Source organism: Dama dama, chromosome 20 (assembly GCF_033118175.1).
Source record: "Dama dama isolate Ldn47 chromosome 20, ASM3311817v1, whole genome shotgun sequence".
In the NCBI taxonomy this organism is placed as follows: domain Eukaryota; kingdom Metazoa; phylum Chordata; class Mammalia; order Artiodactyla; family Cervidae; genus Dama; species Dama dama.
Window position 1 is genome coordinate 114,640,446 of NC_083700.1, and position 20,744 is coordinate 114,661,189.

Consider the following 20,744-nt stretch of genomic DNA (forward strand, 5'->3'; position numbering starts at 1 on the left):
CACGACAGATCCTTGCTATAAGCGGTTGCATTTCAGAGGAACGTTTTTGTGTTTGTACCATCCAATCAGGCCCCTTGAGTTGCTCAGCCCATGCCGTACGGTCATCCCAAATCCGGGGGAGCCGGTGTGTGTGACCCAAAACCAGGTTCGGTTCCTGGAATGCCAGCCGGCTCATTCATTAATGTTCCCCGCAGACACAAAGCGGGCATCTGTCATACAGCAGGTGTGCACTCACCTGGGCAGATAGGACCAGCCCGTTTTATAGATGAGAGAGACAGGACCGGGCTGCAGGCTCACAGACCCCCCGCCCCGGCCTTGCAGGATGTCCCCTGGTCAGGCCTAGTCACACCCCTGGGCAGAGGTCAGCGCCCCCCCCGCCAACATCAGGGCACCCAGGGAGGGGTTTTGTTTGTTTTCAAATGCTTCACTGCAACAGCCCTCAGCTTAGGAAGAGGTTCCAAAGAGCCAGCCATTCCACGAAGCCTTTAAAGAAGAGGGGCCCTCTGGGGTCACCCCGCAGCCTAGGACAGGCCATACCACTGAGGTCTGATGGCAGAAGCGTGTGTACCCAGCGGTCACTTCTCATTCCTGTCACTTTCTGTGGAAAGACGCTGGGTAGGAAAATACAGAATAATTCGGGGTTTTCTTTTTTTCCTATTCCAAAATATTTTAAAAACACAGTCTATTCCGTAGGATTTGAGTCTTCTGTAATTTATAAATGTGGGATTTCAGTCCAGGAAAATTGAATTTTTAAAAATTGAGCAATAATGAGCATATTTCTGTGTCTCCATCCTTGGCCCCAGGGGCCGTGAGCTGTCCTGGACAAGGGCGTGACCCAGATCTATCTCGTGGCAGCCAAGGCCAAGAAGGCCCCCTGCCCGGCATTGGTCCCCCAGAACCCACCCTTCCCAGACCGGGCTGCTCAGCCCCTCAGTGACAGTCAGCAGCGGGCTGGTAAGAGTGGCCTGGTAAGAGTCTCCCACTCAGGGAAGTAAGTCAGACAAAGACTAGTACCACATGATAGCACTTACTGTGGAATCTGAAAAAAGAAAAAATGATACAAATGAACTTATTTCCAAAAGAGAAGCAGACTCATAGACATGGACAACAACCTTCTGGTTACCAAAGGGGAAAGTCGGGCAGGGGTAAATTGGGAGTTTGGGATTAACAGATACACACAGGCACATAGTAACATGTACACGTGAAATACGCAATCAACAAGGACCCACTGTCTAGCGCAGGGAACTATAGTCAATATCTTGTAAGACCCTATAATGGAAGAGAATCTGAGAAAGAATGAATATATCTGTGTATCACTGAATCACTTTGCTGTCCAACTGAAATTAACACAACGTGGTAAATCAGCAGTCATGCAATTTAAAGAGTCTGCCGCCCACTTGCACAAGTCCTTCTAGGTTCAGTGGACTTTTGTCTGTTCAGCAGGCAAAACAGCCCTTAAATTTGTGTATTGTGAAATTAGAAGTTTGAATCTCAAATCCTAATCGTTGGGAATTGTGCTCTTGGTTGGAAGGAGAGTGATGGATGACTTTGTTTTGGAGAAATTATCTAACACATTTCCCAGAGGCAGCACCAGCTCCAGGTTCTTTGACGATCAGCAGAGTAACCGTGACTGATAACTCAGCTGGTAAAGAATCTACCTACAATGCAGGAGACACCCGTTCAACTTCTGGGTTGGGAAGATCCCCTGGAGAAGGGAAAGGCTACCCACTCCAATATGCTTGGGCTTCCCTGGTGGCTCAGCTGGTGAAGAATCCGCCCACAATGCGGGAGACCTGGGTTCAATCACTGGTTGGGAAGATCCCCTGGAGAAGGGATAGGTTACCCACTCCAGTATTCTGGCCTGGAGAACTCCATGGACTGTATAGTCGCAAAGAGTCGGACACAATCATACACATACACACGTATCTGGAGGGCTGGGACCCCCGGCCGGTCCTGCTCAGCTGACAGCAGAGCCCCCTGTTAACGCCCCAAGGACCCCACTTCCTTGCTGCCAGGAACTCGAGTGTCTGTACAAGCGAGGGTGTCCGCTTCCCCCGCCAGCAGGAGGCCATGGTCATGAGCAGCATGTGGAGGCCAAGGGATAAGACAGGGTGGGAGCCACGGGCCTGGGGTCACCCTCTTGCTGGGGGACTGGGGGCTGCCTGGGAAGAGCGGCCAGCCCAGAACCCCCAGTTCTCAGCGTCTGCGCTGCCCTGCCTCTCTGCACTTGCCCTGAGACAATGAACGCCGGTCCTGTAGGCCCATCAGGTGTCTTTCGGTCAGTCAGTGACCACCGGGGGCAGGGGACCGGGCTCTGCAGGAGGGGCTGTCATCACGCACACCTGTCCTCGGGACCCCAGGCCTGGCCTCCACCGCTCACAGCCGCCCAGCCGGGCCGGGCCGGGGTCACTTATTCACCCTGCCCTGCTTCTCTGAGCTGACCTTACCCAAACACCTGAGGGCCTTTCAAGCTTAAGTGAGGGCCGGTTCATTTCTGTCCTGTTTTTCTCTCTCTCTTTTATGGCTGTGCCCAGAGCCATGCAGGATCTTAGTTCCTCGACCAGGGGTTGAACCTGTGCCCCCTGGCCCCTGCAGTGGAAGCGAGGTATCTTAACCATAGGATTACCAGGGAAATCCCTGATCGATTTCTAAGTATGATGTTTCCCAGCAGAGATCAGTTGTATTCAGGTGGTGCTAAAGCTTGAGAATAGGAAATGGGCTCAAAGCAGCTGAGTCCAGAGCTTGGGAAGCAGAAGGGGTGGGTTGGCCAAGTCCCCGGCTGCACCCCAGCAACCTGGGGTATCCGTGTGCGCAGAAGGACACCCTCCTGCCAGGAACCCCTGTAACCTGTTGGTTTGTCCACACCAATCGCCAGACTCAGGGCTCCCGGAGACGGGGCCAACTGGGGACCCGGTCACATATGAGTCTTTTGCCGCTTACCAAGGTTTTATTTTTTCCTGGGTTTGCATGCCTATGCACATAATATTTCAAACGTGGCAGGTTTTTTCTTGGTGCTTGGAAGAAAGAGTGCCCAGTAAAATAGATTTAGGTGCAGTTATTTCTGTAAACCATTTTGCATTTTAAAAATTGCCTGCATTTCTGAGATTCGTTTGGTAACTGAAGGCTGGCAGTAGTCAGGTAGAGGTCGTCGTCACAGCCTACGTGTTCCTGGAAACAGTTTTCTGTCCCCCATTTTCATCATTCATGGGAGATGTTCTTTAGCGTTTTCCAGGCTGTGCTCCCCCGAAAGGGACGGGGCGTACGCCTCTTCAAACAGCGGGGGTCTCGGTTTCCTTCCCAGCTCTGGCGCCTCTGCTCTGACCCCAGCTGTTCACACGGTGTGTTTACGTGGAAGATGTGGGACCGAGGGCAGAATTGCGTATGGAGAGCCAGCTCCTGGCACGCCCCGTTCCTTCCAGCGTGCAGAAGGCTGCTCCCAGCCATCCCGGCTCACCTGGGGACCCCAAGGGCCCGGTGAAAATCTAAGCTCTCTGCTGCAATGCGGTCCTCCCGCCAGGAGGGGGCACTGCTGGCCAGCTGCGCACACTTGTTCAGTCGCTCAGTCCTGTCTGACTCTGCGACCCCATGGACTGCAGCACGCCAGGCTTCCCTGTCCATCCCCAGCTCCCGGAGCCTACTCAGACTCAATGTCCATTGAGTCAGTGATGCCATCCAACCATCTCATCCTCTGTCGTCCCCTTCTCCTCCTGCCTTCAGTCTTTCTGGTATCAGGGTCTTTTCCAATGAGTCAGTTCTTCGCATCAGGTGGCCAAAGTATTGGAGCTTCAGCTTCAGCATCAGTCCTTCCAATGAATATTCAGGCTTGATTTCCTTTAGGGTGGACTGGTTGGATCTCTTTGCAGTCCAAGGGACTCAAAGAGTCTTCTTGAGAAGATTTCTTACAGAAGATTCAAGCTCAGCCCCACCTGTTCCCTGAACATGTGACCCTAATGGCCTGTGTCCCCTGGTTCTGTCCCTGACAGGGTGCCCAGGGATGGAGCAAGGCGCCTGGTTTGGGATCCAGAGGCCTGGGTTCAAATCCTGGCAAAGCAAGGTGCCCTCATCCCTTCCAAGGGGAGGGTCTTGCTCCCAAGTCTGGGCCCCCAGCCCTCTCCTGGGGCCGGAGCCACACACCCTGCTGGCCGTACTTGAGCTTCAGGGAGTCCTGAGACCAGCCGCTGCTCAGAGACCAGACCTAGTCTTGTTTCCCACAAAGGAGCCTTCTCCCGTGACCCCCATTTAGTGCCTAGGATCACGGCCCCTCCTGGGGCCCGCACTGTAGCCCCGGCCGCCTCACCTCTGGCTGACTCTCTGCAGCTGCTGGGTCTCCCCGGAGTCCTCGACCCCTTCCTCCTGGACGGCAGCAGGGGCCCTGCCAGGCTCCTTCCCACCAGGCCTCCTTGGGGCCTCCCCAGTGTAATATCTGGAAAGCCCAACTCGTCTTGCAGGGCGCTCCTCCCCTGTCTACTCACTCCCTGCTGCCCCATGGGGTCCTGCCCACCTCTGACCCCCAGAGCTGCCTTTCCATCACCCCAAGTCTTCCCCTCCCTCCAGCCCACCTGTCTGTGCCTGTATACCCTCGCCTTCGCCCACAAGACCCTCCCCCTTCCTGCCCAAGACCAGGCTTCCTGAAGACCCAGCACCCGCCCCTGACTGTGAAGAGCTCCCCAAAGCCTGGAAACTTAAACTTTGCTTTCTCTGTGCTTTTTCTATGTGTCTGTATAGGTTTACTTCTATTATAGCATTTATGTGCATGCATGTTCAGTGACTTCAGTCGTGTCCAACTCTTTGCGACCCCGTGGACTGTAGCCCAGCAGGCTCCTCTGTCCATGGGATTCTCCAGGCAAGAATACTGGAGTGGATTGCCATGCCCTCCTCCAGGGGATCCCTTCCAGGGATCAAACCCATGTCTCTTATGTCTCCTGCACTGGTAGGCCGGTTCTTTACCATTAGTGCCACCTGGGAAACCCCTAACATTTCTTCTATTTCTGTATAATCATTGATATTTATATGTTTGTATTTTAAAGTGAGGGCTTCACGGGTAGCTCAAACAGTAAAGAATCTGCCTGCAAGGCAGGAGACCTGAGTTTGATCCCCAGGTCAGGAAGATCCCCTGGAGGAAGGCATGGCAACCCACTCCAGTTTTCTTGCCTGGAGAATTCCATGGACAGAGGAGTCTGGCGGGTTACAGTCTATGGAGTCGCAAAGAGTCGGAAATGACTGAGTGATTTTCACTGAAACAATCGGAGACCTTTATGTACTTTTATTATACCTGCATTAGAACACACTGCAGTTTGTGATAATAATGTCTGTCTGTCCCCAAGCGAACTGTGAGCTGGTTGGAGGCAGGGACCGTCACACACCAGTGTCAGCAGGACACCTGACGTCAGAAGACCTTCAGTTGGTGTTCTCTCGAGCTGGTGCCGCCATCACTAGTACCCTTGTGTTTCCACACACTCATTTGTCAAACACGTAAAGATGTTTATTAAGTCTGTGCCCCCAGGTCTGGACCCGAGTGAAGGGTGTCGTGGGAATGAAGTTGACTGTGGGTGGGGGAGGGTTTCTGACCCAGGGCTTAGCTGACCCGAGTTCTGTGGGTGATTCCACACCCGCCTGGTGACCTGGGGTAAGTCACCCCCAGGCTCCCTCTGGTCATCTCTGAAATGATGTCCCTGGACAGCCGTCTCTAAAGGCACTTGCTGCACCTCCAGGCTGGAAGGGGGCGCCTGCAGGGTGGGAGTCTGTTCCCCTCTCTTCCACTTGTGAATTTTATCCAGAAGCCGGATGCAGTGGCATCTGAAGAAATGCTGGTTTACTGGTTAAAGTAGTTCCAGGTCGGGAGGCGGTGTACCAGGAAGAGACTGCGCCCTCCTTGTCTGCTGACTTAACTCTCTCTCTGTCTCTGAAACGTGGGAGGACCCTCGGCAGCGTCTCATGACTCATGGAGAAGAAATGGGACGGCCTCCCTCTGAGGCAGGCTGCACGGGGTAGCGCTGAGGGTGGGTTGGCGGGGACCCGGGGCCTTCCTGCTGCAGCTCCCGGGGGAGCTGGGCTGGCCCTGCGGAGGCGCGGGCTGCCAGGGTGGGCTCTACAGGGCGGGCCTCTCCAGGCCTGGACGCTGGGGAGCAGCCAGCGGGAGGGAGCTGCTGGGGCGCCCAGAAGCAAGCTCGCCCCCTCCCCAGCCTGTTCTCAGGGCGATCTCCCCTTGGCAGACAGGCCACTCCAGACACAGTCAGCCTGAGTCACTGAGGCCAAGTCCAGGAGAGGATGAGGGGGAGAGACAGAGAGAGAGCATATGCTAGCTCTGGTTCTAAGTGGATGTGAAGTTCTTGCTTCCTGCAGGAGCAAGGCCAACAGCTTGCCTGCAAGCCCCCAGGGAGCCATAGAAGTGCCTTGGCATCATAAATACGGCCATTCCAAAGGGGGATCCTCTTTCTCACAGGTGGTGGGCGGGCTGGGCTCAGTCGTCTGAGTCCTGGAGTTTGGAGAGAGGGGTCCTCACCCACCTTCACCCTCCCAATGACCCCAGACCCTGAACAGAGCAGGGGCCCCAGGCAAATGGGGTCTGCAAGCTGGGGACTTGTCTGGGAGGCAGAGGGGACAGAGAACCCCCGGGGGGTCCGAGGCCACCAGCACAGATGGGCACGGTCCCTCTGGAGCCCACAGCCTGTGCTGGGGTCGGAGCAGCGGTCGTGAGTGTCACCCTGGACCTGGACACACAGCTCCTGGAATCTTTGCGGTCCCAGCAGCGCTGAGCAGAGTGTCCAGGGCCCGAGCATCTCTGTGGAGGAGCAGGAGCCCGGCCCCCCCGCCAGGAGTCCTAAGCGCTTTGAGGTGTGGTCAGGGCATCCTGCCAACCCAGCCAGTCTGAGATGAGCAGGCCTGTCCAGAGGGGATGGGCCGGCCGCCGGCAGAGAAACTTTGGGTCTTACCTCTGGCCCCATATGCCGCCTCCTGGCTGATCGCTGGGCTAAGGAGACTCACATGGCCGCGGCCTCTGACAGAGCGCCCAGGGGCCTGCAGAGAGAGACCGGGGCGTCCTGCCTGTTAAAGCCACTACCTGGTTCGGGGACCACTTGCAGCCCCTTTGAGGGTAGGGGGGACTAGGAGAGGGACCGAGATGCACCCAGGGGAAGCTGGACACAGTGCAGCGTTCTCACAGGCCAGGTGCTTTTTGATCTCCGTTTGCTGGAAGAGGAAGTGGGCTTTGCTTTTGTCCCTCCTTGGCCCACCGTCATTTCATAGGAATGTGTCTGAAAATCGAGGGTCGGGCCTGCAGAGAGTGGCTTCCAGCCCGCTCCTGCCCTGCTAGGCGTGGGTTCCCAAGCAGTCGCAGGATCAGGTCCGTTCTGTCGTTCCCATGGCTGTTTCTCTACGCTTCCGCCCCTCTGGCCTTCCAGCCAGGACAGGTGCCCAGAGGTTGCAGGGAAGAGGGGCCCTAATGGGCAGGACGCCCCGCCTCTGAGCCACCCTCGCTGGACCCCCGGCCTCTCCGATGGCCCAAAGGGGCGGTGCTGTTTACCACCTGCCCGCTTTGCCGTTAGCCAGGCCTGATCGGAGCGCGATGCCTGAATCCCTGGCTTCCCATTCTCTCCAGTGGAAGCAGAGCCCCTATCTCCTCTCACCCCCTCACACCTCTGGACAAACGTGTCACAGAGACGGCCTCGGGGCAGGCACGCCACCCTGGGGCTGAGCTTTGTTCTGGCCTCCCGCTGACACCGCGCGTCCCCGTCGGGCCACAGCCTGCTGCACCCAGGGCCCCACGGTCTCTTAGAGGCCTTACCCAGCGGGAAGATGAGAACCTAGGCAGCTGAGTGGGTGACCCTCAGACCCCCCGGGGGCCTCTCACTGGCACCCCTGCTGCCCGCCTGTTCAGGGGAGTGATCATCGAGGTACAATCACAGTCGGACGCGGGTTGGCTGCATGGCTGTGCCCGCTGGGTGTTGCGGCTGGGCCCCGGGGGTCTCTGTGTCTGGAACTCTCAGGCAGGATTTCAGCGGTGGGCATGACCTCGAGGCCTGGCTGCCCACGGTGGGTCCCGCGCCCAACAGGGAACATCACAATGCCCAAGTTCTTGCTCTCCACACAGCCATGTGCCCCTCGCACGTCTCTGCCCGTCCCAACTGCGGTCTAATCTCTGAACAGGGATGGAGGTGATACGGGCTGGGCACCGCCACCCACTTCTCCCTGCCCGAGGAGCTCGCCAAAGAACAGTGATTTTGCCTGAGTGCAGGTGCCGAGTCCTTGGTTCGGGGCGAGGCCTGCCCTCCGCACTTCTCACAGGCTTCTGTGTGCTGGTGCCACCGCTGCTGGCCTTGAGGAGAGACACTTAGGATGCTCAGGAGTCCGAGTGCTTTATGTTGGGGGGGCGCTGCAGGGAGCCCGGAATGTCACACCCGGGCAACCGATACACCTGGGCTTTCAAACTGTGGTGCTGGGAAAGACTCTTGAGAATCTCTTGGACAGGAAGGAGATCCAACCAGTCCATCCTAAAGGAAATCAAGCCTAAATATTCATCGGAAGGACTGATGCTGAAGCTGAAACTCCAATCCTTTGACCACCTGCTGCGAAGAACAGACTCATTGGAAAAGACCCTGATACCAGAAAGATTGAAGGCAGGAGGAGAAGGGGACGACAGAGAATGAAATGTTTGGATGGCATCACTGACTATATGGACATGGGTTTGGGTGGACTCCGGGAGTTGGTGATGGACAGGGAGGCCTGGCGTGCTGTGGTTCTTGGGGTCACAAAGAGTTGGACATGACTGAGCGACTGAACAACACCACACCTGGATGACCGTCTCCTCTGCTGTGGGTCTGATTTCTTCATTGGAGTCTGTCTCTCAGCAGGTGTTTATTGAGCACCTACTGTATGCCAGTTGCCACACTAGACCCTAGGGACCTGACTGGAGAAAAGACGGTGCCTGGCCCCCTCGGGACTACAAGAGCGTTGAGCGCAGCGTCTTATGTGTTTGTCTGGTGTGCGGTGGGGAGACTCTTAGGTCAGATGTCGCCGTGCCTGCAGAGACAGAGCCCAGACTGCTTTTCATCCGGATGGGAGGTGTTTTCTAGCAGTGTTTCCCGGAAGTGGCATTGGAGAGGGGCACTTTCTGAGGACTTCAGAGCCTCACGTTTCTTTTCCTTCCTGGGGGTCTGCAGATTCTCGGGGAGCAGTGCTCCAGGGACACCACCCTTCTCCGTCGAACCTCTGGGTGTCCTGCCATGGTCAGTTAGCAAGTGGTGTGAGCACGGGGCCATCACCCCAGGCCGGCCAGGTCTCCCTGTTTCTGCTGGAGGCCTGTGGGAGTTTCTCTCCAGTCTTAGTATCCAGAACTTTCTGTGTGCTGTGGCTCGGTTGCTTGTCTTGTTGGGTGTCCTTTCCAGAGTTGGATGTTCCTTCCAATCTGAAGCCCCCGGTCTTTCCTGAGCACCGGGACCCTCCCCTCTGGATCTCATGTGTGATTGCGTCCGCTCCCTCTTTTGCACATGCCTCATCTTTTGGCTCAGATGCTGGGAGACGTTAGAGGTCAGTCTCCAGTTTAGGAATGGTTTCTCGTCCGTGTCTGTGTTGCTATTTTGCTTCTATTCTTTCCGTGATTTCCTGGACCTCTTCCCTCGTCTCCTGTTGCTCCTTCTCTTTCAAAGCAGAGTGTCCCTGTTTCATCCTCACGCACTCCTCTGGCTTCTCCCGAGATGATAATTTCCACTTGTTTGAGGGTTTGGTCCCTGTTCACGGGGCCGTGTGTATGCGCACGCATGTGTGTGTGTGTGTGTGTGTGTGTGTGTGCGCGCATGTGTGTGTGAGTGGTGCTCAGCAAGGCCGTTTCCGCTCTGTGGCCCTCAGTCCCCTGTTGTGAATTGTCATTTGTTTTCTACCCGTATTGATGGCGTATTTTGTTGGTTCTCTCCCTCCAAACCACTCCTGGGAGCTGTGTTCAGATGGTCAGGAGGCTGGGTCCAGGCTTGGTGAGGGGCCGGAGGGCCCAGCTGAAGGACAGTGCTAGACAGATGCCCCAGAGGCAGGAGGGCCAACCTGTGCAGACTGGGTGAGACCCGCCAGGGTGGGGGGCAGCTGTCAGCTTCTCCACCACTGGGCCCATTGCTGCTCGTTCCCCTGGCACCCTCCCCACCCCCACCCCAGTGTCCGTGGGAGCCCAGGAGTTGAGGGTCTTTGTTTTAGGCGCAGCGAGTGGGAGGAGGGAAGAGTTGTGGCAGCAAGAGCAGCTTGGCCCCTTCCGTGGGTGCCGGGGTCCACAGAGGGGAAGGTGCCTCTGCTCTTCACGTGGAAGGGGCAGTGGGAGCGGGGGCAGTGCCCTGGACATCTGCTCTGTGCTGCGGCCCACAGCCACAGCCCCTGACTTCGGGGAGAAGCTTCTGGCCTCCTGACCCTCACTTCTAGCCTTCAGTGTCCCACTGGCAGCCTTTTTTGGCAGCCCCAACGAAAGTCAAGGTATTTTGTCCCTTTCTTTCTGGTTGCAGAGTCTTAGCTGCACTTCCTCTAAAAAAGTTGCCATTGTCTACCCTGAGCTCTAGTTGTTTATCAGCACATTTCTCCTCCCCTGATGGACTTCTCGGATCCATGCCTGGGCTTTTTAAACAACTAGCAGCATTCTTGGCACATGAAAGGTGCTCAGTGCCTGTTGGAAAGATGGATGGATAGATGGACGGGTGGATGGATGGATGGGTGGAAGGGTGGATGATGGAAGAGTGGATGGGGGATAGATGGAAGGGAGAGTGGATGGAAGGGAGGAGGGAAGGATGATGGATGATGGATGGTGGATGGATGGATGACTTGTTGGATGGATGGATGACTGGATGGATGGATGACTGGGTGGATGGATGGTGGGTGGATGTGTGGATGGAAAGATGATGGCTAGGTGGTTGGATGGATAGATGGATGGATGAATGATTGATGAATGGATGGGTGGCTGGATGGGTGGCTGGATGGTGGATGGAAGGATAGATGGATGGTGGGTGGATGGATGATGGATTGATGGGTGGATAGAAAGAAGGAAGAAATGAAGAAAGGAAAGGAGGGAGGGGGGAGGAAGGAAGGGAACGTGGGTGGAGGGAAGGGGGAGGTGGGGATCCGTGAATGAGCGCTTCCCCTTTAAGCCTACCTGCCTCTATTTCTGGAGACCTTTGGGCACGCCCCTCCCCGGGGCCGGCCCTCGGGACACAGACTGGAGTAAGACCCTCCACTGCCTCTCAGTGCCCGGTGGTCTGGCCTGGTGAGAGAAGAGGGCGCCCACGCTCTCAGCACAGCCGCCCCCCGGCCTCTCCCCCTGCCCCCTTCTGGACCCGGCAGACTGAGGCCGGCTGAGCAGTGCACGGGACGCATGCGCACGGCTTCAGGTGGCTGTCCCACTCAGGAGGCAGTCGGGGCCCAGCTGTCTCACATTTGTGGCGAGAGCACCGCCCACGTCAGCAGACACGCCAGGGTCAGGGTGACATCAAGGGGCTGGCCCGGAGGCCCTCGGTCAGGAAGACCAATGAACCTGCCGCCGGCTCCTGCCCGGGCCCCCTGGGCATGTGGAGCGAACCCCAAAACCCACACTGCTCAGGGCGGCCCTGCCGTCCTGGCTTCCACGGATGATGCCGTTACCCCTTGGAGGGCTGGCGAGGCTCATATATCAAAACCTGTTGTAATGACTTCCTCCCGCGGAGGAAGGCTTCCATTTAGCTTTCTCTAGCTGCCCCCCTTATTAATTATCTAATTACAACCACATTCTCCGAGAGAGCAGCCTTTGACTTTCTGCCCAGGACCACTTTAAACGGCTGACATATTTGGAGTGCTCAGAACTTGGAAAAAAGGAGTGCGCGTGTGTCTCCAGGCGCTGGGGTTCAGGGAGGCAGGGTCTTCACGCTCGCGGGCGTTTGTCCGGGTACCGTCAAGGGTCCTAGAGCCCCCTGAGCTGCAGGGCTTCAGCGTGAGGCTCCACGGGAGGGCGGGGCACGTCCCTGCTGCTGCTGCCCACTGTCCCTGCTGCTGCTGCAGGCCACACACACGCACGCACGCACGCACGCACACACACACGCACGAGTGAAGTGTGGGTCAGCCCTCCAGCCACACCCAGGCCCCTTTTCTGGTTGAGACGCCTCACTTGACTAGTGCAAGGTGAGAATAGTGGGGGACCCAGTGAGATGTATGTAGCACCTCCCTATACATTTTTTTTTGCAACTGCCTGTGAATGTACCGTTACTTCAAAAGCACAGGTTAGGGAGTGACCCAGTGGTCCCCACTGGTTTAGAATCGGTCTTGCAATGCAGGGGACTCAGATTCAGTCCCTGGTTGGGAAACTAAGGTCCCCCACGCCACAGGGCAACTAAGCCCACCCACCACAACTGCTGAGCCCTTGTGCTGCAGCTAAGACCTAAGCAGCCTAAGTAAATAAGTGCATTTTTTAAAAAGCTCGGGTTTAAACAATCATCTGCCCTTGCCAGCCCCGACCCCACGGCGGCCCCGTTGCTCTGCATCCTCACTCTCCCCCTTTTACGGCCGGCTTTGCTCTCACCATGACTCTGAAGCCCCAACAGTCACCTCACCCCGACCCCCTTCCCCTTTCAGGGTGGGGACTGCTTTTTCCATGGGAGCCCGCCTGGGGGCGGCTCCTCCACTGGGCGGCAACGGCCTGCGGGCCCCGTGGGGGACGGGGCTCTGGTGGGCGCGGGAGGCAGGGCATCCGGCCCTGGGGGTCTGGGAGTGGCTGCAGAGGGTGGAGGTGGGGAGAGAGGGAGCCCTCCGGGCCGGCCCTGGGTCCCTGGGGGCAGCGGCCAGCAGGCAGTGGCCCCCTATCCAGCTCCTGCCGGGAGGGTGGGGGCAGGCAGGTATCAGAGCAGCTCGCACCTGTCACGGCCAGTTGGGGGGCCCACGGCGGGTGAAACGGCCACGCGGCCCTGGACTCAAGGGCTGCAGCAGCTTCTCAGCCTCCCTGTACCTTGTCTTCCAGAGTCTCCTGCGGGGCTGAGTGCAGCTGGCATTGGGGAACGTCCGAGTCTGCAACTTCTGAAACCTAAACGACCTCCAGGAAGCGCCCCCGCCCCGTCATCTCGGCGCTCCCGCATGGCGGCGTCCAGACAAGGGCCCAGCGGCAGCCCCCCGGACCGCGCGGCCTCCGCCCCCAGACGCCCCAGAGATGCCCCCGCCGAGGAAGCGGCGCTCAGGGTCCATCTCGCCGGATAGCTCACGGCGCTATTCTCGCCGCTGTTTGAGAGTGTTCACAGACCCAGCCCTGGGTTCTATTTTTTTATTTTTATTTTTTGAGGGGGCGGGGATTGATTCTGAAAATCGCTGAATTCAGGAACACATTTACGAGGATTTTGATTTTGTATTTCCCTCTAAGTGCCTTTTTTTTTAGTGTATATTTTAAAAAAAAAATAAACCAGAAATGCCTTCCTGTACATTCTGTTTCAACTGGACCAAGGCTCTTAGCAAAGGAACCTTGAGCTACACCCCCACCCCCCGCCCCAGCCTCTGCATGACTGTCTCAAGTTAGCCTGGAATTCTCACCTCTCCTTTTCTCTTCCTCCATGATTCGCTCAGCTAATCATTTTTTTTTTTAATATTTTCTGTTTCAGTGTATATGTTGCTTATTTGTTTTATTTATTGAGATGTCTTTAACGAGCTCAGTGACTGCAGTGTGGCTGTGTATACTGCTCCGCTCCCAGGAACAATAAAGACGTCCCTGCAGCCCCCGTCTTCCGTCTCTTTTCTCTACACCGCAGCCTGAGCACGGCCTGAGAAACTTGGAACCAGTTGCAAAAATAACAATCGCGTCACTTTAAAGGGGACCAGCAGGGATGTGAGGCATGTTAGCCTGTGCGTGACCGTAGGACTTTCTAGAACTGCCAGTACTGGTGTGGTTGAGCGTGTTCAGTGGGCCCAGGTCTGGGAAAGCTGGCGAGGTTGGCCTCAGCCCCTCCATGTGCCCGTCTGCTACCCCCACCCTGTCAGTCACCCATCCTGTGTCCTACCCCCGTGGTCTGAGGTCAGGGCCAGCCCTGCAGAGCCTTCCCGGGTGGAATTCCTTGCTTCCCCTGGACACGACCTCCATGCCCACTTAGGTTTGTCTCCTGGTGGGCCACAGTCTGCTCTGCGTGCCTTCGGTTTCCCTGATGACGAATTCCATGGCAGCTGTCCCGCCCCCTGCAGCCCGGTACGTGTGGCTGGGCGAGGGTGAGGATGCAACGCCTGTGCGTACAGGTAAGGAGGGAACCCTGGGGCAGAGGCCCCATGAAGGCCACGATCTGTGGCCAAGAAGGAGACTCTGTCCGGGCTCTGGTCTGGGCGGGCAGGGGGGTGATGCAGACACGCTCCACGTGGGGCAGGAAGTCCCCCTCCCCTCCTGCTGCCCTCCTTACTGTGTCCGCAGGCATCAGTAGGAGCTGGGGTGACGCCCGGGTAAAGGGTTTCCGGCTGGGGAGCTGCAAGTCACCTGCTCACCACCCGGAGGCTCCAGAAGCATGGCTTGTGGGGGACAGCTGGTACCTGGGTCAGCTGGATGGAAATGTCCACGGGTGAGAGGCCACGCAGACCCCGTGCCACCTCCAGACAGGGTTCCGGAGAGTGGGGTCTGTGCCAGAACGTGGTGGACCCTGAACCTTCTCACACCAATCTTGACTTCTGTTCCTGAGCCCACCAGAAAGGCATGAGCTCCAGAAATGCCAGCCTGTCCTCAACTTGCTGGCCCCTCGAGGTGACCTTGGTGCAGTGCCCTGCAGCACGAGCCCCAGTGGCCGCTGCATACAGCAAACACAGACAGATGCATGCACATACACATACACGCACCTGGACTCCTTGCTGAGACCTTGGAAGGCAGAGCTGCTGTCTTGGCAATAAAGTCCAGACATGCCCTGTGCTGTCCCACAGGGTCCTCGAGGCCTTTGGAGGTCATGAAGACTGCAAAGGTCATGGTCATTCTCTGGGGGCTGATTAGAGGAATGTCAGATCAAATTATCCAAAACTTATGGACAGGGTGGCCACAGAGAACGTTCTTGATTTCTGAATCGCAAAGTCCATGCCCTGCCTCCTAGAGCTGGAGGGGTGTCTTGCATCCCTGCAGACTGACCAGCCCCTCGGTCTCTACTTCCGGTGACCAGGCCCTATGAGCCTCCCACACCCAAGCCCAAGACAGAGGGCTTGACCACAGAGGGGGCAAGGAACAAGGAGTGCCCGTGCAGGTGAGCCCGCAGGTACCCACACGGGACAGTCAGGAGACCCCAAGGCCAAAGTCCAGGGAGAGAACCCAGGTCACATCTGGGGACCCACAAAACCCAGCTCTTTGCCCCTGATTCCCTCCCCTGTCTGGACACGTGCTCAGAGGAAGCCTGCCTCTCCAGGTCCAGGCCTCGTGACGAGAATAGTGATACCCCAGTTAGCACTTTGATAGCCACTCTCTACCTACTGTGTTGTCTTTGAGGGCTCACCTATCTATGTCTCCCTCCCTCTGCCTAATCAGGTAGAGTTTCTTAAATTAACATTGCCATCCACGAGTTTTCCATGGAAATGTGGAAAGAGATAGTTATACCTAGGCCATGAGAAGCATCTTTCAATAGCACAAGTGGCACCCATCTGGGTCTCTGGAACTGACAAAAGCCGAAGGGACCTTTCCAGGGGGCCCTGAACACACATCACAGAAAAGGCTCTGGATAAAACTGCTACACTTCCAGGTTCCACTTACCAACAGCTGGAGGAGGCCATCTAGGCAGCTCGTTCTCCCAGCACCGCTTCAGGTCTCGTGCAAGGAGAGAACCTGCTGGACTGACTCCTCCCCGCCTGAAAGTAAACATCACCGTTAACAGTTGAGCCAGGCCGCCTGGCTGACGGCAGAATCACTGCCTGAAAGAGAGGCCCTCTAGCTCTTGGTGAGTGTCCACTCCACTGCAGGTACGTGTCCAGCCCCTCCAGCCTCCAGTTCCGTGGTCACCTCTCCCTTCAAAGCAAAATGTCCAGCTTAGAGCCAAAAAAAAGAAAAAAAAAAAAAACAAACCCAAATATAGGCACAAATCCTTCACAAGCTGAGCCCCTACTTTATTTATTTATTTTTATTAGTTGGAGGCTAATTACTTCACAACATTTCAGTGGGTTTTGTCATACATTGATATGAATCAGCCATGGATTTACACGTATTCCCCATCCCTGAGCCCCTACTTTAAAATGCCCTCTTGGGCGGTGGGGAGGGGGCAGAGGCTGTGACCCCACCCCCAGCCCGGGCCCACCCTGACCTCAGGAGCCTTTGCAAAGTTCCCCGCAGTGTGGGAGTCCCTTCCGAGGGGCGGCTAGAAGGGTGAGCAATCCGACCCTCCCCTGCTGTGTTCAGAGTGGCCGGGGAGACTCCTGGCCTCACTGAGTCCTTTCTCAGTCCCTTCAGGTCAGCTTAAATCTACAAAACTCAAGGCTTCAAAGATCAGGGCTTGATTCAAGGGAGGAAACCATGCGATTGCAGGGGCCATAGAAACTCAATGTTCCCCAGAGCCCCGCATGCCCAGGGAGTGGAAAGGAGGCGGCCCGCTGCAACTGCTGGCCCCTTACCGCCAGACCTGAAACCACCTTCGGTGTTTTCACACAAGAAGATGTTTCCAGCTGGGAGGTGGAGGCTTGGGCACATCTTCTTGGGCAACGACAAAACCCAAGTGCATTTAGAGATGAGCTTGCCAGAATCCTGAGACACCATATCAGAGGGGCAAGGAGAGGGTGGAGCTTTGAAGTCCCAACATCCCCACTGTTCTAGATTTTGCTGTGAAACGTGTGCCCTTTGGTGGTCACTTTCGCTCTTGCGCCTTCGTGAACAGAGCGGGCGGGTGATGAGTTTCTAGGGACTGTGACTCCTCGGTGTTGCTGAAAGGGCTGAGCTGCGACGCTCCCAGCTCTCTCTCTGGGCTGGATGTTGGATGTGTCTTGCTTCCCACGCTGTGGTCCAGCTCTGCTCACTGAGACATTCCAGGCCGCGAGGTCTCCAGACATCATTCGTGGGAAGAGAGGCTCAGAATTGGCGCCAAGTGGACCTGGGCTGGGGTTCCCCTCTGATAAGGCTCTGGCTGCCGCACCCACAAATGTGTAAAGAGAGAAGGTCCGCAGGTGTTCCTGACCTCGGAGGTGGCTGAGCACCCAGCCCCTCCCTGCTCCACACCTTCTGGATGCCCCCTGTCACACACAAGGGACAGGCTCCTCCCAGAGCACCCCGTGGTGTGGTCTGGGTGACAGTGTCCCCTGTGAATGGACGGGGACCCGTCTTGGGTTCCTAGGTGGGCTTCAGTGCCCAGCTGCGCTCAGCACTCACCTCTTACCATCTGGCGTCCACATCACTCTGCGTGCCTCACGCAGGGGTTTGAGCTTTTCCCGGCCTTGCCACGCAACCCACATCACCTTCTGGGAAGGTGGCAGGTTGGGTGAGAGGCGACCGGCGCTCTGAGCGCCCAGCCCGGGGAGGTGGCTGCCGTCGGGCGGGTGGACTTACTGACCCAGGAAGCGGGGAGCTATGTGTGCTCCCCGCAGGGGGCATACGGCCGAGACCAGGGGCTGGCCGTCAGCTCTCGTGCTCCAGGCTTGAGATTGGAGGGCAGAGGCGGGTGCCGTAGCCCCGACCCTCCCCGCCCAGAATAAGGTCCCCCTCCCCCGAGCTTCGGAGAAGACAGTCTGCCCACTAAGCCGTGAACAGCTGGGGCCCAAAAGAGACAGGGGTGGTTTCGGTTCCATTTGCATTGGTGATTTCTCTCTTCTCTTGGTTGTTCCACAGCTGTTGTTTGCAGCGTGTATCACACCACATCCCCGGAGCAAGCAGGCACAGTCACCGTAGGAAACTGGCTTCGCAGTCTCAGTCTCCCCAGCTGTGAAATGGGGATAAAACCCCACTGCTGCCTTTCTCGTGGGGCTTTGTGACAACTAGCCAGGCCATCTGTGTAAAACCGTCTCCAGTCTCGGCTCCCCGTCGGTAGATTGCTAGCAAGATCCCAGAGTGAGCAGACACGGGGCACCGCCACACTCTGCTGACCCAAGTTCATGAGTTTTGTGTGTTTCTCTGGCTTGTCTTTTAACCAGGTGATTGGCGTTAGGGCGGGGACCAGGCGGGAGGGAGGCTGAGTCTCCCTTCACACATGCCTGTTCCCACCCTCTCCGCGGAGACAGTCGGGGAGGATGTTTTCTCTGCACGACCCCAGCTCCCCACGGTTCTTTAGTTTCTGTTTCAAAACACTGAGTGCGCGGTCAGCGGAAGCTCAGCTGAGCCGGTGGGCTGGGTCCCCGGTTCTCAAACCAGCTGAGAGTGAAGTTTCAGCCAGGGAGGGGATGGGCCGGGGGAGACAGCCCGCCCCCCGCATTCCCACCCCTCCTCCACCCGCCTGGTCCCCCCAGGAGGTCAGGCAGAGTGAATCGTGGGTGTTGGGGGTAGACAGAGGCCGAGAGACCCTTGGCTTAGTCAGACGTCTGAATGAGCTCAGAAGAAGAAGAGCCCTGGAAGAAGGCGTTTTGGAGGAGGGGTGCTTTCCTGGAGGAGCCCCAGCTAAGCTCAAGAAGGTCAAAGAAAGAATGGCTCCAGGCATAGCGCTGTGCCGGGGAGGGTCAGGTCCTCAGGGTGGGCGGGACGTTGCCTGGTCTCAGGGCCCAGGAATGGACACCGGGGAGGTAGCCACGTGACCGCCCATCGCCCCTGGCTCTGAGCAGAAGGTGACCGGAGCAGGTGCTCATGGCAGCTCCCAGAGAAGGTGGGCCCCTCCTCTGAGCCGCCCTACCCCATCGGGTTCCAAGCCCTGGGCTTCTAAGGGGAGCCCTCCCTTCAGCAAATGGCCCCCCCAGATGAGTGCTCCCCAGTGCATGATCCCTACAGGGCCCCATCACCTGGCAACCTGGATGCTTCAGGAAAACACCTGTGGGTCCTGGAAGAGACAGGAAGGCAGCTCAGTCAAGCCTGGGACTCCTGCTGGGGACACCCTGCTGGGGACAATTGCCCTTCAGGGCAGAGTAGGGGGTGCAGAGAGGGGACCCGAAGATCCACCAGCCATGACAGAGGAGCAGCGTGCCTGAACGCTGATCCAACCTCTCCCCAAACCCCGTCCTTACCCGCAAAGTGAGACCAGCACAGTCTTTGTCGTTTCCCTGCTTTTGAGCAGAACTCCCTGACATGAAGGCGACCACACGGGAACCCGTCTCCTGGGAAGGGCAGCCCAGATGTGTGCTCTCACTGCGGATTGTCGGGGGGGCTGTGTCGACACCCACCTTCTCAATGCCCAGAGACTGGAAGAACCTCCAGGAGAGCATCAGGAGCTGAGTTCAGCCTCGAGCATCCTGATCTCAGGACCAGGTCATGAACCTGGGTCTGCGAATGGGAAGGTGAATGACCCTCAACTCCAACTGACCTGCTAAAAAGGCACATCCTCTCAGAGTCAAGGTCCCCAAAACCTGTGCTTGATTGAGCTCTTCTCCATCTGTGGTGACATTCCATCTGTCTCAGTCCTCAGGAGGGCTGGGACTGCATGGTACCAGGCAAGGTGACCCGTGAGTCATGCCAAGGCCTCGGGGAGGGGGAGGGGGTGATGTGTCCGTCCTGAGACTCTCATCTTCTTGTGTCCTGGCCAGAGGAAAGCCCCCCATCTCCCAACAGTGGAGGGGGGTGGGTGTTAAATATTTACTCTGCACACAGTGTTTTTTCTCACATATTTTTTTCTTTAAATAGATCTTCCATAAAACAGGATGTTGCTTCTTTAGTCTTGTTACTGCTTTATTTTAGTTCCGATTTCGAAAACACATCATTTGGACGCCAAGATGAACAAAACCTGGCTCTTCATGATGTTGGGAATTGACTCAACAATTCACAGATTTTAAAAAAAAAAGCAAAACTAATCACGCTGGAAAGAGTTGCACATTCTGTCCGTTGGAGGATCTGCTGACCCTGCAGACCTGGTTCCTCCCACTGTCCGCTTGGGGAGCTGTGAGAATTAATAAAAAACAAAATGAAGCTCTCTGCCTTTGCCTTGATGTCCTCTGCGTTGATAGTGCCTTCCTGCCCACAGCTCCTCTGGGTACAGAGCCATCTCTCTGTGCAGCCACCACACTCCCCACCCCCGTCCCCCCGCCCAGGCCATCTGGAACGGGGTGGATGCTGGACCAAGCACAGCTGGCTGCTTGGATGCCAAGGGCATGTGGCCTGGGTGGCTGTGGTCAAGAAGATGGGCCTAGCAGCATCCTCCTGGGAACTGGGACGCAGACGGGTCTTTGTGGCAGCGGGAGCTGAGGCCATAAGCCTACATCTCCAGAGTCACAGCTGGGATGAAGGTGCAGTAACTTTGGCCCCCAAAGAAGCTGGAGAGGGAAAGGGACCGAACCTACGAGGGGGGAGAGAGAGCTGGCTGGCGGGGGAGCCCTGGAGAGAAGCGGGGATGACCACCCCACCCCAGGAGCAAGTAGAGAGGGGGCCATCTGATCTTTGATGTCCTCACCTTCCAGACCACGTGTTCTTGGTCCAGACATCTCTCAGGGCCTCGCTCACTTCCTCCTGCATGCATGCTAAGTCACTTCTGTTGTGTCTGACTCTTGGCGACCCTTTGAGCCACAGACCACCAGGCTCTTCCATCCATAGGAGTCTCCAGGCAAGAACACTGGAGGGGGTTGCCCTTGTCCAGGGGGATCTTCCAGACCCAAGGATCAAACCTGCCTCTTTTATGTCTCCTGCAGTCTTTTCCAGTCCTGCTGAGAGATGAGCTGTGTGGAACCCTGTCCTGACTGCGTGACCTCAGGGCTCATATGTCTCTCAG

The 20,744-nt window shown here is 56.9% G+C and overlaps 1 protein-coding gene across 1 annotated transcript in view; it reads left to right on the top strand.

Annotated features, from left to right (window-relative positions):
- The window catches only part of TWIST2 (twist family bHLH transcription factor 2), a 51,982-nt gene extending 38,293 nt beyond the window's left edge, over window positions 1–13,689 (top strand). Inside the window, exon 2 of the mRNA XM_061120136.1 lies at window positions 12,950–13,689. The gene's annotated coding sequence lies outside the window, so the exon portion shown is untranslated. The remainder of the gene's footprint in view (window positions 1–12,949) is intronic.
- Window positions 13,690–20,744: the final 7,055 nt, after the last annotated feature.